The sequence below is a fragment of the Pipistrellus kuhlii genome, unplaced genomic scaffold (assembly GCF_014108245.1).
Source record: "Pipistrellus kuhlii isolate mPipKuh1 unplaced genomic scaffold, mPipKuh1.p scaffold_m20_p_1, whole genome shotgun sequence".
Classification (NCBI taxonomy): Eukaryota; Metazoa; Chordata; class Mammalia; order Chiroptera; family Vespertilionidae; genus Pipistrellus; species Pipistrellus kuhlii.
Genome location: NW_023425404.1, coordinates 168,849,063 through 168,876,570, shown reverse-complemented (window position 1 = coordinate 168,876,570; position 27,508 = coordinate 168,849,063). Strand labels below are relative to the sequence as shown.

At 41.1% G+C, this 27,508-nt stretch overlaps 1 non-coding gene across 1 annotated transcript; it reads right to left on the bottom strand.

Annotated features, from left to right (window-relative positions):
• Positions 1-24,068: 24,068 nt before the first annotated feature.
• LOC118710131 lies at positions 24,069-24,174 on the bottom strand. Its single transcript, XR_004985313.1, has one exon. It is a non-coding gene; the product is annotated as a U6 spliceosomal RNA (small nuclear RNA).
• Between the last annotated feature and the right edge of the window lie 3,334 nt (positions 24,175-27,508).

Here is a 27,508-nt window from a genome sequence, read left to right as displayed (position 1 = left end):
TTATAATTCCTTATTTGTGTCTATGATGATTTGAGTAACATCTTTATCCTCTATCCTACAAATGCCCCATGAAGCAGGGTCCATGTCTGCGATTCCTCCCCATCAAGGGCCTCCTTGGAACCAAATGCCCAAAAGTTGCTCAGTAGATATTTATTAAGGGGGAATATATGTTGATAAACAGACTGATATATAATTAAATGGAGAAAAGGAAATGGAGATTTAAAAAGATGAATCAGAGGTTTTAGTTATATACCTAGAATTCTTATAGACATGTTGAATTTGAGGTCCGAAAGAGACATCTTGGGCAAAATTTCTCAACCAGGTTTTGGAGACAAAGGGAGACATGATTTGTAGCCTAACAGAATGAGGCAGCTAAGTCTGTTCTGTATCAATGGGCAATGGCTAACACATCTCAGGCATGCATGGCAATGATGACGTATTACACATGCAGTGCAGAAAATTTGCAGTGGGGAAAGCAACACTTGAATAATTTCACTTTTTTCTGTGCCACTGTTCAGACATTCCCATTCTGGTACAAATATTCTGGATATTTCTGTGTAGTCTGAGTGGAGAGGCATATTCCATCTGACCAGTTCCATCCGGCTGCCTGTCCTCCCACATGTGCCATGTGAAACAGTAAGAGTGAACATCCAATTGGGCTGGGAGAAAAAGGGGGATGTCTATCAAAGATACAGCCCCAAGTCTCCCCGCCTCCAATGCACCCCGTGTCCTTAAGGAGGTCCCTCCACCAAGCTATCTGTGAAAGTGTGCCTTGGTCTTTTGCCATAATTCATATCAAGAGCTGATGAATTTTTCCCATGAGCTTCTTGGTGTGTGTGTTTGTTTTTCAGTCTGAGGTCCAGTGACCCCAGCAGGCTTTGGAGGCTAATAGGAGCGCAGGACTTAAGGAGGCTTTCCACCGAACTCCCCTGGTATCAGCAGTGGTGTACTAGGGAACATTTTATAACTTAAGCTGCTTTAGCCAGAAAAGAAAGCAGAACTGTTGCTTCCTTACAGTTAACTGTTTCTCTACCAATAATGGTAAAATTAAATGATGTGTGTCTGCTGTCTTCCCCAGATTCACTTAGGAAGAACAACTGAATCTGGGTTGGAGGAACCTCAGAAGAAACCAAATTATCCTGGCTAGTAAATAGGAGACATGTTTGAAAAGGGAAAACCAGTAGGTAGTGGCTTTGAGCTTACCAGCAGCCTTTATTTTTTACAACATACACATGCCTTTTGTTGGACAATCACACCACCCTGGTCTCATGCCAGGCTACCAGGGTGCCATGAGCCAGCAGAGTCAGTCTCTCTCTCTCTCTCTCTGTCTCTCTCTCTGTCTCTCTCTCTCTCTCTTTCTCCCTCTCCCATGTGACGATACAAGGAGTAGATGGTTGTCTGCAAACCAAAAAATAAGGTCCTTACCAGACACTGCAGACACTGGATCTGTGTCTTGGTCTTGGACTTCTCAGCCTTCTCAGAACTATGAGAAATGAGTATCTGTTGTTTAAGCCACAACGTCTATGGTGTTCTGTTATAGCAGACCAAACTCAGTAAGAAAACAAGCTACTTTTGTATGACAATTACCTATGTATTTACATGTGTCCCTCATTGAGCTAAGGACCCAGGGGGCAAAGATATATATAAATGTTCCCAAAACACCTTTGGAATCATTTATTTTATTTTATTTTTAAATATATTTTATTGATTTTGTACAGAGAGGAAGAGAGAGAGATAGAGAGTTAGAAACATCGATGAGAGAGAGTCATCGATCAGCTGCCTCTTGCACACCCCCTACTGGGGATATACCCGCAACCAAGGTACATGCCCTTGACCGGAATCGAACCTGGGACCTTTCAGTCCCCAAGCCGACGCTCTATCCATTGAGCCAAACTAGTTTCAGCTGGAATTATTTATTGAAATAGCTCCCCTAGAACAGATGGGCATGATGGAAAACTTCTGTTCAGAGAGATTCTGCAACCTACTCAGGGTTTCACTTCATGAATAGCTGCTTTAGCCAGAAAATAGGTAACTTCATGCAATGTATCTTCATTTGCCGAAGTTTTTTCATGAGACATCTCCTTCAGAACTAAAAGCAAAGTACTTTGTTTCTTGAGGAAAAGGTAATTTTTCTCTTAGTGGGCAATAATAACACTTGTATAACTGATCACATTACCTTTTTTGCTTTGGCCACCAGGAAGCTCTGAGGGAAATTTACTGCTGAGTCATTATAATTATGTAAGATTTTTTTCTTGTTGTTTGCTCTTTTTCACTTGGAGTTTACTCTAGTTTATATCTCTCTGGCCCTGTTATTCAATTTTAAATTTATGTTGTGATATGCATTCCTAATTGCTTATTGAACAAGATGTGGGATACTGATAAGCCAATGCTGACTTATCATATAATTCCTTCAAGCATGGATGCATGAAATAACAGTGCTAAGTGTCTAGAACAAGGGGCAATTTGCGTGGCTCTTATAACATGGAAAGCTTTGTTTCCTGAAACATAATTCCTGCTTTGGTGATGGTACTGATGGTGAAAGTTTTTTGCTGAACTTCTGACTAGCAATAAATTATTTAACCTCCACAGGTTGTCTTCCAATATGTGATTAGCAAGCTCATCGCTCAACTCCATTTGGATTAATGAGTCAATGTTTGCAGGAATTTTGAGTATAAAACATTCTGGGTCATGCCTTCTTAGTTACAATGCTGTTCTTATCTTTTTAAAAATATTTTGAGAGAGAGAGAGAGAGGAAGAGAGAGGGAGTGGGAGAGGGAGAGAGAAACATTGATGCAAGAGGGAACCATCAGTAGCTGCCTCCAGCATGGTCTTTACCAGGGATTGTGCCCTTACTGGGAATTGAACCAGCAACCTCAGTGGACGGGTCGATGTCTAACCAACTGAGCCACTCTAGCCAAGGCATGGTTATTATATTTGTGACAGATAAGTGAGTATAAAGTCCTTCTGTGTTATGAAACCATTTCCCTTAGGAGTCTGCTGATATTACCAGAAAAATAGGTGAGCCAGCTACTGGCAAAAAGGAACCCAACCTAGACATTAGAATATGACTCAGAGACACCAAATACAGGACATAGAAAGAGGTTGGGGGCAAGAATCTAGGACTTGCAAGGGACCATTAAGAAGATTTCCAAGAGAGATTACGGAAACATCTGCAAGGTCAGGGCAGGAAGTCCAGAGAGGGAAGTGCCTTCCTTGGGACTCCTGTGAGAGCGCTGAGATATTATATGACCCAGGGCCAGGGAGGCCGATTAAAGACCAAGGAGTGAACTCCAAGAAGGACCAAGAGTCCATCCACTGAAGTCCAAGTCCTTCAGCCACACAGGGGAGTGGACCAACCTCGGGGCTTTGGGACCCGCCCCGGGTGAACTGCTTAGCTAGGCCAAGGTGGAGCTCACAAAGAGTTGCATAACAACAAAGAATCTGTGTTTGGGAAACCTCTAGACTGCCTTTGCTTCTGTTCCAGCCCCGGCTTTGCCAATCTCGGCCCTGCAAGGGGCTAATCCAAGGACAAAGCAAACAGGATTGATTGCTGAGTTACAATCAAATAGTTGTGAAACTTTGCAATTTGGCGCTTGGAAAACACGAGGCCTACAAAACCTCAGCTGAATGACAGATAATTGGCCAGAAAAATAGATCCAGGAGGGGCCTGGATGGCTTTGGATATGAAAGGAATGTCTCCCTGCAGCTCCAAGGGGGTGTGGCGAGGCAGGACAGGGATGGGGGCTGGACTACTGGGGACTCACGTCCAGCCCTGCCAGCTTGGCAAGAAGCCTGCTGCTTCCCCGGGTTGGTGCCCAGCACACAGCCACCCCTTCCTCAGGGCTGCTCACCCCGTCCAGGGTTCCCCAGGAGAGAGCTCACCTCCAGCCTGGCCAGGCGGAATCCCCGCATCTGAGACCCTCCCACCTCACATCAGCCCAGCATGGCTCAGCCTGTCAGAGGGCCCAGCCTCCTCCGCGTTTGCTTTAAATAATGGGAAAACAGTTGCTCTCTGGAAATACAAGGCTGCATCCAAATTTTAAAAAGAAAAATAAGAGAGGCAAGCATTCAAACAAAACTCTTGGAATCGGGCTCCTGTGTTAACATACCGAATAAAGGAAAACAGGAAAACAATTGCAATAGTAAAAATAGATGACTTCCTGCGTGTGAAGTGTGCACTGACCTTGTTGATTGGAGCGCGGTCAGTGTTTGCTGGCCTGCCACCTCCTGCCTGCAAGCCCGTGCGTACCTCAGGGACAGTTCTCAGGGCCCCGCCACCTCTAGCTTCTATTTTAAAAGCTTTGTTTATAAATGTGTCTGTTGGCACCGAAAACCTCTTCTCCTGGATCTCAGTGCCTGTCAGAGATTGATTCCTCATCTTTGGTTTCATTCCTACGCATCTGAGGAGAACTTGCTGAACGTTGGGGACACCCTGGAACAGAGATGGTACCTGCGCATAGCACCGCACACCTTGCTGAGGTCACACTGCCAACACAGGGGGAAGAATGGAGAAAACAATGCCTCATCCTGCTGAGAGAACATTCATCTGCTCAATTAATGAGCACTTACACAAGCCAGGCACCACCCTAGGCTCTGGTGAGCTTATATTCCTGGTTGATAAAAGGCAATAAGCATAACAAATAAGTAAATGACAGAGTCCATTATAACACAGGTGAATAGAGAAGCAGAAAGCAGGGTAAGGGGGATTGGGCAGATGGGGGGGGGGGGTATTAAATAAGGTAGAGCGGACCTTGATAAGGAAGTGATAGATAAGCAAAGACTCAATGTGAGGCAAGTAGTCAAGCAGATACCTCTAGAAAGTGTCCAGGCTGACCAGCAGCCAGAGCAAAGGTCCTGGGCCAGAGCCCTTATGATTAGCCATAAACGACTCGGCATCCCTCTCTTTCACTGTCGGAGGCGTCTCCTGGGCAGCAGAGGGGATGACATTCAAGCAGCAGAAACAGTGATGAGGATGCTTCCAACAGGGGCAGTTCTTTGGAACTGGGATGAGCTGGGTGAAAAGGAGAGGTAAAAGGTTAAAAAAAGAAAGAAAGAAAAAAAGGAGCACATTCCAGGATTCCACTCCCTGAGTGGAGAGTAAGAGCTGGAATCTAAAGGGCACGCCCAAAACAAACCAGCAGGAGAGCAGGAGCCGTGACCTCGTGTTTTCGTTCCCCGCACAGTTATGAGCATGGCTCGGTGCCTTCTGAGGCACTCGGGGAATTTGGCCTGGGATCACAGAATTTTAGGACTGGATTGTTCCTTCCTGGCCATGCTTGTTCCCTCCTAATCCCCTTCCCTGTGTCGCCTTGGTCACTGGAATTCTCTTAACCATTTTCTGTTCCGGGCCACTCTTGTAGATTAGCCAAGGGATAATCTACGCCTCTCAAGTCTAACCCCTCTTCTCTCCAACAAGGCAGGTTAATCTACTGTGATCCAAGGTCCTGGGGGGAACTCATACCTCTGCTTAAAGAGGCAGAGCAGTGGCCATGGCCTGGGAACTCAGGTATTTATCAAAATGCATTTGATTTTCTCTCAGAGCTCTTCGGGTTCCAGGATGAGAGAGAGAGAGAGAGAGAGAGAGAGAGAGAGAGAGAGAGAGAGAGAGAGAGAAAGAGAGTGGGGGGAAGGGAGGAAGGGAGAGAGGGAGAGGAAGCTAGAAGCATTTGTGTTTCAAACCATCCTAGCTACCCATTGTTCCTGAGAGAAAGACAACACCCTAACCGTGTCCTGCCTCTGTGGTGTGTATTTCCGGAGTCCTCCTCCTCATTAACTGAGCACCTTGGCATTTCTCAGAGGGGCCCTGCTTTCTCCTGCCTCCAGGTATCTGGACCTGCTCTCCTGGAAGGCTATTCCAGCTCCCTCTTCACCTAGCGAAAGCCTGCTCCTCTTTCAAGTCCCAGCTTAGCCAGTCCTTCCTCAGGAAAGGGTTTCCTCACCCTTAACCTAGATCGTGCCACTGTCCTTCCAGAACTTACATGGCACCTGGCACAGAGTGAGGACTCCATAAATATCACTGCTTTACAAATGCATCTGACGGGTGAATGAATGAACTTTGCACAGAAAGAAAAGCTAAGGCCCATGTGAATTTTGTTTTAAATTGCAGACCAGGATATCAAAAGTTCCTTCCACAAAGAGAAGGGGAAGAGAACCAAAGACAATGAATTCTTTAAGGTCTGACGCACTATTCAGGCCAGGCCAACCAGGTCAGTTTCCAGAGAAAGCCTCGGGATCTGTCCTAGGGCGTCTGTCCTCTGGCTGAGTGTGGAAAGTAACATTGTTAGCCCTTTTAGCTAAGACTGAAAACCAGCTGGGTCCCTCCACCTCCTACTTCCTACCCCCTACCGTTCAGGGTAGAGGCAGTAATGCAAGAGACCAAGGGACAAGAATCATCCAGGAAAACTAAGCACACCCAGCTGGGAGGAGCAAAGAAACTAAATTACAGCAACATAATTTCAACCTTTTGCTGACTTAATCCACTGCTGGTGACCTTGGGCCAGTCACTTAACTTTCTGAATCATACTTTTGTGTGTGTGTGTGTGTGTCCAAAAATAAATAAATAAATAAAAACTGGGGACATTGAAAGAGAAAAAGGTATTAGCCAAGTTTATGTATGACCAAAGAAGGTTCCACACAATAGTAGTATTATTAATGATCACCGATGCTCTCCCCAGCTGTTCCCCAGTAAGATTTTATTAGTCCCACTGATGTTTCCTGATTCGTTTCCATCCAGGAAGCTTTGAAATAATGGTTAGCAGAGGGGACACATTGCAAAAATAAAAAATTCTCACTCTTTTAACTTTTCCATCCACTTTAATCCCACTGCCCATCCTTCCTCTCCCCAGCTTCATCTGGACCCCTGCCATTCCTGTGATCAGTCGTGCGCTGGGGAGAACCTTCCTCGCGGCAGGGGTGGGAGGGCTGGGGCAGGGGATATCTGGCCCGGCATGCCTGCTGAGTGTGATGTCCTTTTGTGGTGCCCTCAGAAACAGAAGTGAGGAAACAGGCCATCATTTATCATGTGGCTTTGTAATGGATGCTGATAATGCAAAACAGCCAGGCTGCTCTGGAGGTCGCGCTGATGAAGTATCGGGTCCGCTGTCGGGAGCCAAGCCAGAGAGGAAGGTTCCCTGCGTGGCATGCCCTTCTGCTAGGGGTCTCCCTGTGGTGACAACTGTCCACTTGTGAAGAGAGCCTGCCATTGGCCCTCTCCTCTGGAAGGCACACAACCTCCTGCCTTATGTAGGTTGGCAGTTTGGAGCCTCTAGGGGGAGCTGAAGATCTGTCCCCATTCCAGCCACTTGCTCCTTCCTCCCCAAGTCCTTTCCAAGCCAGGTACAAGAGGGTGGAGCTCTTGGTGTGATGGTGTCTGCTGGCCTTGAGCCAACCACTATGGCAGAGGAAATGGTTGGCCACACTTAGGCCATCTGCCCACTCTTGGTTGGGGTGAGACAACCTCAGCCATACTCACAGCACAATAAAACATGCTTCCAGAAGTGAAGGAAAGCAAAGTGTGCTGGGCATACAAAATGGAATGTTATGTCCTATTTCTCTACATTCCCATGCTTTGCCCAAAGGAAGCATCGATCACTATGCATTTATTGGCAAGAAAACACCTGGATCCACAAATGAACACTTGATGAAATCTATGGCAAGGTAGAGCTCCATGCAGGCCCTTTTTTAAAAAGGGACCTTTCCCCCATGAGGAATCCACCTAAGAAGATGCCAAGCCAAGAGAATGACGTTGCTGAACTAATGATTAGTCCAGCCTCAGACTCACTTAGCCACACTCTCCTTCTGACCTTGGCTGCTCTTCTCTAAGTCACAATGGCCTCCGTGTTTTTACATCTTGGGCTCATTTCTCAGACCTCATCTGACTTGTCCTATTAGCAGCATTTGACCCAGTTGATAGCATTCTTCTCCTTGAAACCCTTTCTTTCCTTGGCCTTTAGAATATCACACTCACTTTGTTTTCTTCCTACCTCACTGGCCACGCCTTCTTGAATTCTTTTGCTGGTTCTCCTCATCCCTGCAATCTCTGAATGTTCAGTGATCAGTACTTGACATTCTTTGCTGTCTAGCTTACTCCAGTTTATGGCTTTAATCCATCCATGTGCTGTGGTTCCAACTTGTTTGTGTCGAGCATTTGCTAAACCCCAGATCTTATGTTTCTACTTGAATATTTAATAGACACCTCCAAACGATCCCTTCTAAAACTGAACGCTTGATAGCTCTTCTTCCACTACTACCAAAAAAGGAAGTTCCCTCAGTGATCCAGTCACTCCAGCAGAAATCCATAATTTCGTTCTTGAGTACTGTCTCTTATACTCCACATCTTATCCATCAGAAAATTCTATAGGCTCTTTATTTAAAAAATATTTAAAATTGAATACCATCTCCATTGCTACCCTCTACTCTTAACAGGTCTCAACATGCTGGCCTCACTAACCCAAGTAAGTCATTAGCCAGATCATGTAACTCTGCTCCAAAACCACAGTGGCTTCCAAGGAAAAGGTAAGACGTTATGATTTATGCAGGCCTATGTAATCTGCCCTTTACTTACCCCACTCACTTTATCTCCTATAATCACACCTTTGTTCCCTCTACTCCAGTCACCAGAACTCCTTCTTCAGATATTCCAGACATGCTTCCACCTTAGGGTCTTTGCACTTGCGCTTCCCTTTTAGTGGAAAGCTCTTCCTCCAAATATTCGCAGGGTTCCCTCTTCAGCTTCTTTAAGTATTGACTCAAAAGTCACCTTCTTAGAGAGGTTTACGCTGGAAACCCAACATCACTCACTGTTCTTGTTCCCCTTCCCTTTTTATTTTATTAAAAGAATCTATCCTTTTAAAGAGAATTTATTATTATTATTATTATTTTTACTTATGTCTGTTAAGGTCTCTTGATGGAAGATTCTTACTAAGAATTCTTACTAAGATTCTTAAAAGATTGTCAAGAAAATCCTATCTAATAAAAGGGTAATATGCAAATTAACCATCACTCCATCACAAAGATGGCGGCTCCCATAGCCACAAGATGGCAGTGCCCAGTCCTCTCAACCCCGCCAGAATCCCCCAGTCCCAGGGTGGTGGGGGGAAGGCGGTGGTGGGCTGCTGAGAGCGAGCAGCATGAGCGGCCTGGCAGATGCTTGCTTCTTTGCCCTGGCAATGAGGCACGCATTCTGTGCCCCACTGCAGATGGGCCTCTGGGCAGTGAGCTCAGAGAGGCCAGGCCCTGCAGAGAGCTACTGGTGCACGGATTTGTGTGCAGGGCTACTAGTTAGTTCATAAATGTAAGAATATCTATAATTCATTCTTTTTTTAAATTGAGGTATAATTAATATTTAACATTTTAATATGTTTAGGCGTACAACATAATTTTGTAATATTTTTTCTTACATTTCCCCAGCTTGTTTCACAATATTGTAGTAAAATAATTAAGCAAGCATCTACAACACAGAGTCTATAACCTAAATGCATTGATTCAAATTCAGGTTCTTCCTCTAACTGTTTGTATGACCTTGAGCAAGTAATGTAACCTCTCCATGCCTCAGTTTTGTGTTTTTTTTCCTCTGTGAAATAAGGACAATGATCTTATCTTATAGGTTTTTCTGAGAATTCAATGCATTAATGTGTAAAACACTTGGAAGTGTTTCTCCTGTATTTGCTATTACTATTGTGGTCGTGGCAGTGGTTAGCAATCCATTTCCAGGTCACTTGATTTTGGGAGGTAAAACTTAACATTTGGATTTCTTTCCAGTTCCTTAAAACATATACCTTAATTTTATTAATTAATGAGTATATCATATTTTCTTTTCTTCTATCTTTGAAGGTACAAGTGAATTAAACTCATTTTAGGGAATTTGTGGTACTATAAATAATTTCTTTAACTTTTTTCCTGCACAACCACAATATACAACCACAATGCAAGTGTAATATTGAGCTGAGTGGAATTCAACTTGCACTGAATTGACCCCATGTGAGGAATAGAAAGATGAAGACAAGGTCCTTCCCAGAATCACTACTTATATAAGATCAACATATGCACGATTAACTTCTCAATATCTGCTATGTGCTCTATGATTCTTTTATTTATAGCTTGAGATTTCAGTTTTCCTCCATCTCCCAATCATCTCTTTTTTTCTATAATTTTGAATCCAGGATGCATTATTTCATTTGAAACCATTTCTTGTTTGAATGTGGGAACACATGATATTAGTTGTTGACTACTACTGATTACTTAATGAAATTGTTTTTGAAACCCTGCCTATTAACCTTTTATCTTGAGGCCTATGCATAGTTTCTGTATTCATTAAACGATTAACTCACTACCAGAGTTATTTATGAGTTCTTGCCTCAGTCTGAACCTGCTTGGCCTAGTCAACAGACCTGGGAGATTCCAGAATGATTTCCTCAGTCTTCTCCAGAGACACTTCACTGGCTGTCCCATTTGTCTCCCCTCTCCTCGTCTTCCCCACATGTTCTTCTCCCACCTCACTTGATTCCCTTCTCCAAGAGTTGCAATTGTAGCTGGTCCTTGATCATTTGACTTTGCAGTTGCTTTTATAGATGTTTAATCAGGTGTGCAGGTCAAGAGAAGAAAAATAAAGGGTGGGTGTTTTTAAATATTTATTCAGAAAACAAATTCAGCAATATTGAGTTCGGCCTCCTATCCTTCCCCAGGGGCATTGGCATCAACATCCTCTGGTCCTACATCTTAATACCCATGAAATTAATTGTTTTCTTCATGCCTAGAAGTGTCCTCACCCTCTACTCTGGATAAACAGACTCAGAAGTGGTTTATATACTAGGTTGTTTTCCTTCTGAAAGATGATCCTTAAAGTAACTTCAAAAACAAACGGCAACTCTAGAGATTTAAAAATAAAAGGAGGCAATGATTATGTTAAAAAGCCCTTCAGTAAGCTAAAGTGCTATTCACAAAAATCATAAAATAATCTTCCACCATTTACTAATATTAAAGTATTTGGACTAGTAGGAGTTATAAGGAAAGATGTCGATGAGGGTAGTTCCTTGGATCATTTTTCTAAAAGCAATTAAGATAAAGCAAAGTATCTGTAGTCTGATATGGGCCACTTTGGGATATAAAGCCCAGGATATTTAACTCTTGAAAAGGACACAAAGATATGAGAAGTGTCTCAATGGCTCCTTTCCCTGAAAAATCAACAAGACTGGCCAAGAGGGTCCTTCCATGTTGTTTTTTAAATTCACCAATACATAAGCTTTACCTTTAGGTGTATTTGTAGTTCAAGGTCAGGGATTGTGGGTCAGCTTTCCAAAATGTTCTCAAGGTCTTTGGTCCCAGGCCAACAATGATAAAAGGAAGGATCTACACACTTTAAGAATCTGGCTTGGATAAACTAGTTGACAAATTCTAAGAAGCACTAAAACTCATCTCAGGAAGTTTGGAAAACTACCTTTCCCGTTAGGGCCATAACCAAGCTATGACCACATAATTTTTGGTGGATGGAGCCTGATTTTTATCAGATATTTGAATACCCCAATAAAATGGCTACATCATTTAGAAAAGATTAAAGGAATTCACATGATTCTCCAGGCCAAGGACTACCAGTGGTATATGAAGTTCCATCAATAACCACAATAAGTAAATAAAATAGGAATTTGAGATCACAAACCTTAAAGAGATGGATGAGCAAGAGGAGACCTTCATGGGCAGGAAGAGAAACAGAAGTAATAATGATCTCCTTCCATGCTGCTCTGAAAAACAAAGTTGTGTCAAACAAGATTGAGCTATCAGAAGATTTGGCTGCATTGTCCAAGGACTAGATACAAAGGAGGAAAATCATCTGTTTTGTGGAAAAATTGCTTTCTGGGATTTCATCAAAGTGAAAAAGCCCATCACATGCATACCTGAAAGGAAGCTTTAACCAACATTCATTGAAAAGAGGGTCAGGTTTTTGGACCTCAGTGAGGGGTACTGAAACCTTTGTCAGAAGGTGGCACAAAGCTGCTTTTTTTCATGGGGGAAAATATCTTTGGGTGAGATTCTGACATTAAAGCACAAAAGTACTCATCAATTAAAATAAAGAAAGAAGGAAAACTTTTTATAATTATAAAATTATATTTTTAGAATTCCTTTTTTAACCCTTTCAATAGCATGCAAGGTTACAAAAAAGGAAACAGAAGGTCAGAGAAGCAAAACAGTTTTATCAATTTCACCTAGCTAGTAAGTTTCTGCCCGGGGTGCAGATCTAGAATGGAGAGTGTCCAGAGTCCCTCCTACTTCCACAACATGCTACCTCTATTTGGGACAATGATATCTGTGTGGATTAAACAGGGAAAAGTCCAAGATAATGCTTTAAAGAGGCAAGCATGAGGCCTTTGTCCTATCTGTGGCTTCTTTAAGATGCAAAGTGTATATTGCATTAAGTTATCACATTAGTTGCAATGCAAAGTCCTAAGTTTGACATATAAGGCCCTCCATGATTCTCCCCCACTCATTTTCCCACCACATTGTCCTATTTATACTTCGACTAACTCTAAAACAGCATGGAGAGATGATGTACACTGGGGTTCGGGATATAGACAGTGAATAATAGAGTTATATTTTCCCAAAATAAGAGAGCTAGATCCCAAACTAGATTGTGCATACATGATATACCAAAGAAGAGGCAAAAGATGGCTTGCTATTTGAAAGGAGTAACAATTTGAGTGGAGGAGAATATAGAACTTTATCAACTCTTTTAATCACATTTGTTTTCCTGTGTTCCATGTTCCAACGAGTGAAAGAGTAATCAAAGCAAACAGCTTAGGAATGAAAATAGCTTTATTGGGAATGTGTGGACTGAATGTAACCTGTATGAGAGGCATGACTGAGCGAATGCCAGTGGACACCTGAAATAAGACTGATGGTTTGATAAAGAATCAACGGAGACTTGGAAAAAGATGAAAATGATTAACCCTGAAAGACAAAAACAGCTTACTGCAGAATTGGGGAGAAATTTCTATTAACTGAAAAGTGAATGGAAGTATACTGAAAAAACAAAACAAAACAAAATGGTAGTCTTCCTGTGCTTTTCCTCATGAAACAGAGCCGCCCTAGCAACCTGAGAGAAAGTAGCAATACACATAGATTCCGTTCTCTTGCTCAGAGACACAGACTTTAAGTAGAACTTAATATGTGGGTGGCTATCTTTTGAGATGGAGAGAGAACTGTTCCTTATCTCACCTCACCTCCAAGTTTCTAATCTATTTAGTGACTATTAACCTTCCTAAAACAACATTATGATGATGATGATGATGATGATGATGATGAGTGGGGTGATATATCGATAGTAAATGCATTCTTATGTGTGTGTATAGTAAATGCATTCTTATAAGGACAGTTCTTTATAAATAGAGTAATGAGTAGAATGATAAAGATGTGAGTCCAACGTAAGAATTATGGTCCTTTAAATAATAATAATAAGAAGAAGAGTAAGGAAGAAAAACATTTTTTTACAGCACTTTGTATGCTAGTCATGAATCCAAGTACTCTTTATGCATTAATTATTGTTTAGAACAACCTTGCATGAATTAGAATAACAAGAGCTACATATTGGTAAAGACAAAATTACTCAACAATTTATATAGTTAACACAATACGAGTTTATTTCTTTCTCATGCAAAGTTTGATTTAGATAAGCAGAGACTCTTCTCCGTCTTGTAACTCATGGATTCAGGCACCCTCCATCTTATGATACCACCCTAAAGCACTGTGGTAGAGGACAGGGATGCAGAAGGCAAACCAGTTACTAACTGCATTAGCCTTGCCTCCCAGTCATCTGGTCACATGGCCCCAGTAACAGCAAGGAAGGCTGGGAAATGTCGAGGAGCTCATGGGTATCCCAGTGAACACTGTCTCTTTCAGTGCTCATGAGGAAGGCCATACATAATCTCTATGATTTCTACAGATGATAAGAAACTGACATAAAGCAAAAATATCTTACCCAAATCCACATGTTAGTAAGTGGTATATATGCTATATTGACCAGATGAAACTATACCCAAAGTAATAGAAACACCAAAGATTTTATGAATGGTTCCTACCAGAGAAACAAACTGTGGGTGGAGATAGAAGATCCTCTCTTAAGACCCCATGAGTACCAGCTGGACACTGGAAAGTAGGCAGTAAAATGTGCAATGACATTCTGTAGATCTGAGAAGGGACTTGACTAGCAGGCCAGTGGTCAGCAAAAACAATTGAGGGAAATTCCCACATCCTGCAAACATGACATCTAGATATATCTCTCTTACTGAGGATAAATAGCATTAAAAAATCAACTTGAGACATATGCGGCAAGTATTGAAAATCCAAGGTAAAGGGAATAAGATATTGACAATACAGAGTCTATGTTCAGGAGCAGAGGTGGACAAACCTTTTTGTTTGGTCCAGATGGTAAACACTGAAGGCTTTGCAGACTATACTGCTTCTGTTGCAACTACCCAACTCTGCAGAAAGGCACCAAAGAAGCCACAGACAAGACGAAGATGACAGGGAGTGGCTGTGTCCCAATAAAATTATATTTACAAAGACAGACTGCTGTCCAGACTTGACCACATGGGCTGCAGTTTGCCAACTCCTGCTTTAAAGAGAAGAAAATTAGGAAATATAAATGATTAATAAACATTTGTTGAAGAATATTCAATTTGGTAGGAATCCAAGAATTATACATCTAAACAGTGAAGTGATTATTTATCAACAAACTGACAAATATTTTTAAAAGATTTATTGTTAGAAGAGTTTCAGTGGAATGATTTTATATTTCTGATAAGAATGTTAATAGCTTGAATATAACAGCTTGAGAGTACTATCTTGTAGAAAATTACATATATGAAATACATGTGCATATTATGTTAAGTGAAATAAGTCAGGCAGAGAAAGACAAATACTGTATGATATCACTTATAAAAAGCCAACTCACAGAAACAGAGAGTAGAATGGTGGTTACCCAGGGCTAGGGGTGGGAAGGGAGATGGAGGATCTGTTGGTCAACGAATATAAATTTCCAGTTATAAGATGAATAAGTTCTGGAGATTGGATGTGCATCATAGAGACTATAGATAATAGTGCTATATTATATACTTGAAAGTTGCTAAGAGAGTAGAACTTAAATATTTTTATCCCAAGAAAAGGTAATTATGTGAGGTGATGAATGTATTAACTAACCTTATCGTGGTAATCCCTTATTTAGCAATATATAGGGTATCAGATCCTTGTATTATACACCTTAACTTACACAATATTATATGACAATTACATCTCAATGAAGCTGGAAAAATATATACATGCCTATATATATGCCAATTCTATAAATGTATTTAAAACTGTATAAACTCTCATAATTAGGAAAAATGTAATACAAAAGGAGACTCATGGGCTTTGAATCAGACCTAATTTTAATTCTTTGCTATACACTAGCTGGTAATCTTGGCCAAATTACTTCATACATCTGACCCTAAATTTTCTCATTTAAAACAATAATAGATATAATCATATCTACTTCACATAATTTTTAGAGGATTAAATGAGTTCATGTGTTCATAAAGCATCTATTTCTAGTGTATATTAGGTTCTCAATAAGTATTGGTTTCACTTTGAAAAAGGGATTCAAATTTGAGATTGCACAGAAAAGGCAGAGAGTCTGAAAAACTGGGAAACAATCATTATAAAAGCTTTGAAAGTTGAAGAGAGGGACAACAGAGTTTTTTTTTGCACGTGGTGTTGGGGATGGTGGTTAGGGAGAAGAGGTGAGTGGGAGAAGAGAGAGAAGAGATAGAGTGAGAGTGGAGTGGGTGGAGAGACAGAGAGAAAGAAGAAGGGAGATTGACTCTGCTTGTTTTAGATATTTTTGTGACTGGTGGATTATGGAAGTTTTTTAGTCAGGATTCAAGTGGCTATAAAATAGGTTGTCTAGGGTTGAAAGAACTGGGATGGAGGAAGAAAGTACTATGGTTCCTTTTCTGAACACAGGGGGAAACCTTCTCTTAGAGGGAAACCAGCAAAGAGGCCCTCAGGAATTAGGGTCCTGGGCCAAAATGAGAGTTTAAGAACATGAAGCTCAGCCAGCAAGTGCTTGTGCCTGATGAGCAGGTGGGCCTTACGAGGAAGGTCATGGGTCACATCCCAGTCCCTACCTGTGTGAGTTTGTTCCCCGAGTTTTGCACTGCAGCAAAGCTCATTGACAAAGTACAAGGGATGCAGAAAAACATTTAGAGAGGTGATGGAGGAGACAGGAAGAGGAGATGAAAGGATTTGGCTCTCACAGTGGGGTCTTCAAGGCAGAATTATCTGCATCCCAGTGCAGGCCACCAAGCAATCTTCCTTAGATGACATAGCCTCTCACAAGACACCAAAGAGGCACCAATAGCAGTTGCACAAACAGTTCCTCAAATATCTCTCATTCTCACCTCCAAGGACAGCACAAAGAGTGCTTTGCAAAATTTCCCTTCTCTTGTTTCTTCCTAGCATTTTCAGCATCATCCTACATTCCATATTTCTGCTCTTTTGGCTGACTCATTGTTTACATCTTTATTTCACAGCATTGGTGCCCCTTTCTTTGACCTTTCGGGAGGGTCAACTATAGCTTCTAGAATTTTACACTGAAATCTAAGTGACACTCACTGCTCTGCAATGGCATTGTCTGTGTGCCTGTCTGACTCACTCACTAAATTGTGGTGAGCTGTTTGAGAACATAGATGCTATCTCATGGCCATTGTTGTCTAGCTCCTAGAACAGTATCCAGCACAGTATCCAGCTGGGCTCTTCTTATGGTAATTTTTCGGCATGTCTCCTTCACTACCACACTCCACACAGTTCCCTTGGTGCTTTAGGACCCAACTTCTGACACACAGGACAGAGTGATCTCATGACTCATGGCGTGGAAAGCAAAGAGGAGCTGCAAATAGCGAAGACATGGTACACAGCGGGGACTGATGGATTCAGCTGTGGCCACAGACGGCCACGACTGCAAAGCAATTGCATAATTTCCACTTGTCTCATCGGCACGTGCCCCCTTGGTTTCACATTCCTGACGATAGTGGAAATGTTTGGCCAAACTACTGGGCAAACATGAGTGTGGGAAATCAGCCTACTAATCTCCAACTTGACTTGATCTCTCTGTAATTTTAAACCTAATTCTATAGTCTGTGCTTGGCAATGAGTCAGTAAATCATTCTCAGTAGAACTGAGGCCATGATACCCTTGTCAGTAAGGCAATCAGAACTGCAACCACTGTTTATGGAGCACGTCCGTCCTCTAAGCCTTGTCCCAGGTGAAGTGCTTTACATGCATTATTTCACTTCATCCTCACAGCAGACCTCTGAGATGAACGTTGTTGGGAACATTCTTGCCCCAACATTGAAAACGAAGAAAGTAATGGAGTTTGAGTAACTTGCCCAAAGTCACACATTTAAAAAGTGTTATAAAAAGGATTTGAAACAAGTCTTTCTGCCCTGTCCAAAGGGTACTGCCAAGAATCGTGGATATAAGAGACTCACTAGAAATCACTCAACAGAAGTTTAGTTTGGCAAGACCCTGATCTCAAACTATATATTCCATTATGATGGAAAGTGACTTATCTGAGAGACCAGGGGTTGGGTTGGACTCCAGATAATTATGCCGCCTTTAAGAGACTTAGGTTGTAGTGGTAGCAATCACAGACCTTTCAAAAGCATGTTGGAAGTTGACCCCAATTAACACCACTGAGCATACTCCGTTTAGCTCTAATATCAAGTAACTGCTACAACAACCTTAAAGCTCCTGGCTCTGTTTTCCAGGGTCATTGATGACAGCTTTGTTTTCAGAACAAACAACTAGAGTGGGATAAGGATTCCCAGGGGATATTTAGTCTCAGTGTCTATGACCCACATTGTAATCCCTAGAAATAAACACAGTCCACTTGCCAAAAGGTCTGCCCATCATGTTGGCGCAGACAAAGGTACTAGTAAACCCAAGTAGGTATAATGAATAAAATGAAGAACATGGCTGAATAGAGGAAAACCTCACACCATTAACAAGGCAGCAAGACAGATCTACTTTTCTAAGGGTTTAAGGAGTGCCTGGGGTAACTGGATTAACTCACACATCGATTCAAATCTTTGGTAGAAGAAAAGCTTATAGCTTACTTTTGACCCAGCATGGAAACTTGTTGGGCAGTAGAGAGATGGGGTCTGATAAAATTGGATTAGAGCTCTTGATATAAGGATTTGAGCAATCTGAGAGGAAAATGCAATTGTAAGTAACTATAGCAGTCGAGTCTCTCCCCTGTGCAGTGTTTCGATTCCAGAGATCATGAACTGGAAAAGCAAACCATCACTGATCTGTTCCCTCCAGTCAGTGAGCACTACAACAGCTTTGGCTCCTCATAACTAGAAATAATAAATCCTCTTTTTAGACTAGTTTGAGCTGCTACTTTCTTCATTTTAGAATTAAAAAAAAAAAATGATTGGCTCCTGAAAGGTAAGCTTCAAGAAGAAAGACTGTTCCATCTTCTCTTGTTATTGATAATTCTACCTTTATCTCACCATCCATTTAGGTCAGTAGCCACCTTCCCTTGTTTGACCCCAAAGCTATACATGAGCTGGTTTCAATGAGCTCTTCCCAACATTCTCATTATCCCTATCATTGGACTTACTGTACTATGTTATAATTGTTTATGTGTCCTCACATATGAGAACTTAAGCTTTTTAGTCTTACTCATTTTTTTATGTCAGTGTTTAGCACAGTGTCTTACACATGGCAAGTTTTAAGAAAGGTATCTTGAATGAATTCACAAATGGATGAATGGATGGGTGAGTACCCACAGGTCCTCTGAAGATGCTCTAGGAAGATACATCTGGATGACCTCTTAGAACATTCCAGCTCCTTCTGTGAACTCCAGACGAATCACTTAGCACTGTTAGGTTCACTTTTTTTATTTATAAAATGAAAGCAATGCTGTGCATTTCCTTAGGTTGTTGTGAGGCCAAAAATAAGTATTTCATGCCTGGTGCCTCTCCATGAGCCAGACACTGTTCCTTTTTCACTCTCTCTACATTCAGTCTGTCTTCTACTAGAAGACGTTGGCCAGGATTGCACTGGGGCAGCAGCCATGCTGTCTGTAATATGGTAAGATGATAACTTGCCCCCAGTAGCTCAGTTGTTGGAGTCTGATGTGTTCAGAGGATTTTTTCCTGGGGCTGGGGGAGGGGGAAGGACTATATCAGTTCCTCAGTTCAGTTTACCTTACAATATAAATTTTGTATATGAGAGTATTTAAGAACAGGGCCCAAACTTTCACTTCCCACAATTTGAAGAAAAAGTACTACAAGAACCTCCCCAGCTCAGAAAATCTAAAAATTCTTAATAAAATATGTTAAAATGCTTATCTGAGCTGTCAGGAAAATAAAGGAAATCCTAAGAGGCTAAAAATTACAACAAAGCACAAGTTTTCAGAGGTAACCTTTCTGAAGTAATGGGTCCTATTAATTATTGCTGGTGATGAAGAGTCATCATTTTAATGGGCATCAAGCAGGGGTTAGCATACAATACCTAGGGCCTGAAAAAGGTGAGGACAGAAAAAGATCCCTAAAAAGGCCAGGACCTAGGAGTTGGCATTTTTAATGCAAGAGTAAACCAAAAGAATAAAATGTATCCCAGAAAGGAAAATAGTAAAAAACAAAAACAAAAACAAACAAAAAATAAAAAACATATATCTTATCTCAACCTCTCAACCATGGTTCTAGGTAGAGTCTACCTTGAAAATGCCTATTCATCAGAGGTCCTCATGAGAATTTAGAGCCAAAATCCTAGAATTTATACAACCTATGTGGTCCCAAAATGCCTACCTTTAGAATTTAATTTAAAGTGACCCATTATTAACAATGCCTTCCTAAATAAATATAAATTAAACTAAGGCCTCAAATGGTTTCCTTGGGTATTTATAAACTCACTAAAATATAAAAATGTAAAGCAGAAGAGGAAACAAGACATTTATTGGAGAATAAATAGAAATAACAAACAAAAAATATAAAGCTAAAAAAAAAATGGTTGATATTGGAATTAGTAATTATAAAATACTAGAGGCCTGGTGCATGAAATTCATGCATTGGGGGGGGAACCCCTCAGCCCAGCCTGTACCCTCTCGCAATCCAGGACTGCTGGCTCCTATCTGCTCACCTCCCTGCCTGCCTGATGCCCCTAACTGCTTCCCTGTCTGCAGGCCTGATTGCCCCCTAACTACTCTCCCCTGCCAGCCTGATTGCCCCTAACTGCCTCTGCCTTGGCCCCTGCCATTGTGGCTTTGTCTGGAAGACATCTGGTCTAATTAGCATATTATTACCCTTTTATTAGTATAGATAAAATAAATTAGTTTGATATACTTAAAAAATAGAATATCTGAAGTATAATAAGGAACCAGAAACTATGAAATATGATCAGGTGGATTTGAAAAAAAAATAAAACTTCCAAGTAAAAGATACATAACAAATGAGAATAAAGACCTAGAGAATTGATATGGCATTAGATACAATGGAAGAGAGAATTAGTGAACTGGAAGAAAAAAGTTAAAATTTTTTGGACTTGTTCACTTAAAAAAACACACCCACAAATAAAAAGTAATTTATTATGTAATATGTTATGCCTATAATGGAATATATAAATTATATATTATCCACTGACTATCTGAAGAATCCAATACTAACAATGTAACTGAAACTAGCTGTGTCCTCCTCCCATTCTTCTGCTTTCCTTTCAAACATAACTACTTTCCTAAATTTTGTGTTTATCATATCCTTGCTTTCTAAAAATAGTTAACCGCAGTGTAGGTATAACCAAATAATATTTGTTCAGCTTTGCTTTTGTTTGTGCTAATATTTATAGTGCTTTTACTAACTCTTATACATTTCACCTAGTGCACATGTGCAAGAATTTATCTAGAGTACACACACCTAGGAGTGGAACTGTTGGGCCATAGAAATGTAATCTTTACCTGAGCTAGACACTGCCAAGTTGTTTTTCAAAGAAAGTGTACTATTGTCCAGACCTAACAGTAATGTATCAGATTGGTTTCTACATTCTCAACATCTATCATTGTCAAACTTCATAACTTTTTTGTCCATTTAGTTCAGGGTTGGGGGTGGGGGTGATGGGAGCCTTTTTTCTGCTAAGGACCTTTTGGATATTTATAACATCATTCTCAGGCCATACAAAATTATCAACTCAAAAATTAGCCTGCTATATTTGGTCAAACATCTAATCAACTCAGCCCTAATGCCTTGGCAGCACCAGACCAAATGATTTAGAGGGCCTTGTACTGCCTATGGGCTACATATTACCCACCCCTGATTTAGTGTGTGTAAAATGTTCTCATTATGGCTTTCATTTGCATTTTCCTGATCACTGACCAAGTTGAGAATCTTTTAATATCTTGAATAGTCATCCATATTTTTTTTCATGAATTACCTTATCATGTCTTTTGTACATTTTTAAACAGGTTGTATGCATTATTTATATATATTCTGTATTCTGGTCCTTTGACTTATATGGAGTCAAGATTTTCTCCCAGTTTGTGGCTGCTATTTTACTCTCTGTCATATTTTCAGTAAGCATAAGTTATTAATTTTAATGAAGTAAATTTTATTTCCTTTTTGATTTTGTGTGTGTGTGTGTGTGTGTGTGTGTGTGTGTGTGTGGTATCTTTCAGTCACATAGAGAAAGTAATTCATTGTAAAAGGAAAAACTTTAAAGTTTTAGAAGAAAATACAGAATATCTTTATGACTTTTGGGTAAGGAAAGATTTCTTAAACAAGGCCCAAAAAGAGTTTATCATAAAGTGTTGCTATGTTCACAAACTTTTTAAAAGATTTTAAAGATAAGTTCAGGAGCATAAGCTGAGCTATTGTTTTCATAATTTTTCCTGGAGAAATAAAGTTCTGTGCTGCTGAAGATGTGGTACCAGAACAAAGGGCTGCCTGCACAGCCTTGCGACTGCCTGTGTCCTATTCTCATCCTTCTCACCCCTGTGGCCACCACCTTCCCAGAAGGGAGGCCCAGGGACCCATAGCAGTTTCTTCACCTTTGGTTGTTCTTTGTTATTGGCACTGATTGGGGGGTCTGTTTCCGCTAATCTTAACTGTAGCAAAATGCTCCAGGATGTCTATTCTTCTGGCTACATATGGAATTTCCTGGACTTCAGTTGATTGCTTGGGATGGGGGCTGATTAGATGCAGCTATTTCTAGGCATCCTTGCCTTTTCTTTCCTGAAAAACCATTGTGTTAGCAACATATTTTTAGGTGGGGCTGAAATATTCACATACATTTTCTTCTCTTTTTTCACCATACGATTTCAGATCCTGTTTTCTTCCAGAAAAAAACATTAGCATCAAATGCTACTTTCACAGTCCTATTCTTTGTAATACAATTTATGTAATCCTATAACTATTCTGTTATCACTTTTTAGCATTTTGAGGCCATTTTTCCCCCGTGTGATTTCATGAGACTTCCCTCACACTCCCCATCACCCTCCCCTTTCCCATGTGTCTATTTATGGATCATTATTCCCTTCTCCATCAACATCTCAGCATAGCTGAATGCTCCAGGGAGACGGGGCTGGTAGGAGGCTCTGCCATGATAAATGGGTTTCTTTTCACTCTTCCGTAATGGGCTGGCTTCCACTCAGAGGAGCTAATTTCTTTGTAGCTACTTGGATAACCTAAGTAGATTAGGTTACCAGTATTGCTGCTTATCTCATTCTAGAATCAATTAGCCAATTCACATGATTACTACCTATAAATCTGGGGAATCTATTACATGGAAGCCCAACTAATTGATTAGTAGGTATTTCCTGAAATGAGTCATTTACAAAACTCTGCCTTCGTTCCTAGCCTATTTCTGAGACAATTATACGCTAGCGAGTCTCTCATTTGTTGACTGTTTGATGGTAGCAGTTTATTCCTGGGGTAATGGCTGAATCACACCCCAGTTTCTCGGGGGTTCTGGCCACTGGTTCTCTCTCATTTCTTTGTCCTGTGTTGCTTTCTGAAGACCTCTGAGATAGATGCCCAATTTGTGACATAGCTGATCCTGAGTTTCCAGCTGTATGTTGATTTTGATGGCACTGAAATGTCATGGCCTTTTTTATCCTGGAAGAAAACGGTAAACAGAATCTGCTTCCTTCTTTCTGCCTTGCCTTCCCACGTCCAACTGACCATGTCAGAGGAAAAGGCCAAAAGAGACGCGTAGGTGGGGGATATACAGAGTGCCCTGCCTCTCCACCCAAGACCCGTATGCTGATGGGACGCACCAAAATATAGTGGCAAATCTCCAGCTGAGTGTCTCTTGGAGGCCAGAATCCCCATTTTTCCAATCAGATAAGAACAAGGTATTTATAATTTTGTATGTGCCAGGCACTAAATTACAGACTGTGCCTTAAAATCTGAATGGGACAGGAAGTCAGATAATAACTGCTGTTATACACTGAGCACTTTCTATGAACAAGGTGATTTGTACTAAGATTTTTACCTATAGTATCTTATTTAATCTTATAACCATCATGTGTCCTGGGTGTTATCACCTACATGAGATAACCATGGTCGAGAGAGGTTGGATACATTTCCTCGGTCATTTAACTAATAAGGGAAGAAATTACATTCAAACATAGACTCAGCTAACTCAATAGGGTGCTTTTAATCATCCACCATTCTGCCTCCCTCATCTATATATATAAAAGGCTGATATGCAAAATGTCTGCACTGACCAACAGGGGTGACACAGAACAAAGGAAGGCCCCGGCCAGCAGCTGGCAGCTAGAAGGCCCCTGATCATCCCTGATCACTGGCCAAGTCTAGGGCCCCTACCATGCATGGAATTTTGTGCACCAGGCAAAAAAATAAATTATAGGGCAGAATTACATGGTACTAACTAAAAGGAGGTCAGAAAGATATGAGTTCACGGAGGGCTGGAGTAGTTATGGGCTACAGAGTAGAAGGAGGGGAATCCATGGAGAATACCTAACCCCATGCTCCTCAAACATTATTTTTTAAAACTTGTGGTAAAAAACACATGATAATTTTTAAAATATGGAATGCTTCATGAGTTTGTTATCTTGCATAGGAGCCATGCTAATCTTCTCTGAATCATTCCAATTTTAGTATATGAGATCACTGCACAAGAGATCACTCTCAAACTTTTTAACTTACATGAAGTGTATTTTACATCATGACCCAGTATTAGTAAACACACACATATATAACTGAAACAAATTTTTATTTTGTAATACTTGCCCTATTCCCTGCAGAGCACTCTATTTTTCTACAATACTACGCTTTATGTCTGTTTTTAAAATAATTCTAGTCATAGCCTGCTAAATAGACTTTCTGACCTACTATACTGATCTAGAAACCTCGACAGATGGGGAAACCGAGGCCCAGAGATGTGTTGAGTCCCTAGCCCAGTGTCTTGAAAACAGTCATCCTAAGTGTCTTTGCTTTATCTCCTATGTGACCCAGCACACCCATGTGACACCTCAGTGCAGAGCTGGGATAGAATCCAGATTTCCTGACTCCCAATCCAGGCTTTTTCAGTCAAGGGAAGTTTGTCAAAGAGGAGGGACTCTCCCACGGCAGTTTCTTCAATGGTGTGGGTAAAAGTGGGAGGAAACAGTGAAGTTATGGGAGACTCACACCACACCCAGTGGGCCTTGTTCAAGGTCACAAGGTCACAAATCTGTCTCATTCCAAAGCTACCCTCTTTCTCTGGTTGTCTAGCCTGGTTGCTCAGTCAAATCACCTGAGAGCTCTCCAACAATACTAATGCCCAGCCAAACTCAGATCGACGATGTAATCCAATTATTTATGGATGGGGTGTTTTCTTAAAGCTGCCCAGTTGGTTTTAGTATGGAACTATCACCTCGAGATAGTGTAGAAAGTGTCCTTTAACACCACTCTGCTTACCCTTCAAGCCCCAGAAAAAATGCCCCCTTCCCAATCTCATGAAGCCCTGACTCAAATCACAGCCAAAAGGAACTGCCTTTCCATTATTGTATTCATCCAGCACTCAGATCCTTTCACCCTGTGTTTGACTTCCTGCTTCATGCCTTACTCATCATTGTATCCAAGCATGCAATAAAATTTACAGAATGCCCTCTGTTCAAATGGCTCTTGTTCCCCATACTACCCAGACCTCTGAAATCTACTGTGATTCACTTACAACTCCTAATGAGGATGATGAAAATTCTCCATAGGATCAATGTTACTATCAGACAAGAGGGAAACTCACTCTAGGGCAGTGGTTCTCAACCTTTCTAATGCTGTGACCCTTTAATACAGTTCCTCACATTGTGGTGACCCCCAACCAGAGAATTATTTTTGTTGCTACTTCATAACTGTAATTTTGCTACTGTTATGGATCGTAATTTAAATATCTGCATTTTCCCATGGTCTTTGGTGACCCTGCAAGCGGTTCTCAACCATATGGTTGAGGGTCACCACAACATGAGGAACTGTATTAAAGGGTCGCAGCATTAGAAAGGTTGAGAACCACTGCTCTAGGGGTGGCAGAATCCAAACAGCAATAAGACTGCAGTACCCCTTCTGGTGTGGCTGGGCTTCCTCTCCAATCTTTCCTTTCCAGTCATCTTCTCTGAGTTTTCAGATTTCTGACAAGGTAGTGTGGCCCAGTGTTCAGTACCCTAGACAGGAAATGGGGAAGACACCCTTCCTGTCCTGATCATGCCGTCTGCCTGTCGTGCAATTGGGCCTCCCTTCTTTGTTTTGTGAGCTAGGAATGACAACATTCCTAACTCAACTGTCACCCTCTGCTCCGTTTCCTCCTGAAGATTATATAAGAACTCTTGTATATGAAAACAAACTTTGTTCAGGTCCTTGAGCTTTTCTGAGGACAGCTTTGTATAAATATAAGATACCTTTTGTTTTTGTTTGTAGCCCCGGGGATTTGCGGAAAGAAGCTGAGAGCCAGTGATGCTCGTTTTTTATGGGCAGAAAATAGCTGCTGGAAAAACAACCCGATGTGTAGAGCACAATGTTCTGATGGAGCCGGCAGAATTATCTTTCCCAGGCAGCCAGGAACACAAAACACCTGGTGCACACGTTTCCTGCCCCTTCACATATTTTGAAAGAAAGAGACCTTTACCCTGACCTGTCAAGCAATGATCTTCATGAACTTCTGTCCACAGACTGTGGCTGTTATCTTTGCTTGCTGCTGTGGATTTAAGTGGTAAACACAGCTGATTCTCACTCATGGGGCGTCTTCTCCAGATATCCCTCGGGCCTTATCAGATCCACACATGCATCTCTTCTTCCTTAAAATGCAACCATTGAACGTGCTAACAGTCAGGGTCTTCCTGGCACATTTGTTCAACACTGTGTTTGGTGCCATTGAGAAGACAGGGATCTTGATGAGTTGATCCTGACCCTGTAATTGCTCTAAATCTTCGAGGGAGAGAAAACAAAATAAATTCACCGAGAACATTTAGAGAATAATGCAAATCTACTCATAATAAGATTCACTTCCTACCTTAAAGGCTCAAAAGAATTGAAAGGCTCAAGAGTGCTTAAAGAAGGAAATTGATTCCATTTCACTGTGGCAATGGCACATCTTGAGGAAAGATTTTGATAACTGGCAAAGAGCTTGTCCTTAAATTCATGAAAACACCATAGAAAAATCTGCAAAACACAGAAAAACATTCTGGAGGAAAATAAAAGTTAATAGAGAGAAGTAATCTATTACTCAACTTTTCATAGCGTATAAGGAGGCGTAATAATGTTGATTTAACTAAATGTTGACCTAACTAATACATTTTGAGATAACTGTATTCCGAGGAAAAGTGGAAAGAAGGGAAAGGATGCATATGAGGTCAAAGTACAGGAATGCAAAAGAAAGCTAAAGCTTCACATTTCATGCGGGGAAGACAAAATATGATGACTAACTCTGGAAAAAAAAAATCAAGGAGGATCAATATCAGCATTATTTAGAGACACGAATAAGTACCAACTAGCTAAAGAGATGAACGTGATTGCTCTCTCTGATAAACAGGAAATGATGGAGAGCTCTGATGCTTTGAGTAATAAAGCTGATGAAAATATTAAACTCTGAACTATGTGTGTGTATACAATGTCAGTGGAACAGAAGAAGAAGAAGAAGAAGAAGAAGAAGAAGAAGAAGAAGAAGAAGAAGAAGAAGAAGAAGAAGAAGAAGAAATAAGGAAAGCAAAAAGGTAGAAACCAGTGTGGGAAAGCTTCATGGAGGAAGAGGAAGACACAACACAGGGGGAAGGTATTCCATAATATTGATGAACTGAACAAGGAAAACGTGAAATGGCCCTTGAAGAACAAAAGCATTGAGCAGGTGGAGGAAGGAGCAAATAGCTATTGCTGGGAAAACCAGATACCACCGTAGTTTAAGTCCTGGCTTTGAAGTAACACAGATTGAGCTAGGTATGCCCCTCCTAGGCTGTGTGATTCTGAGCAATTTAAACAACCTCTCTAAGCTTTAC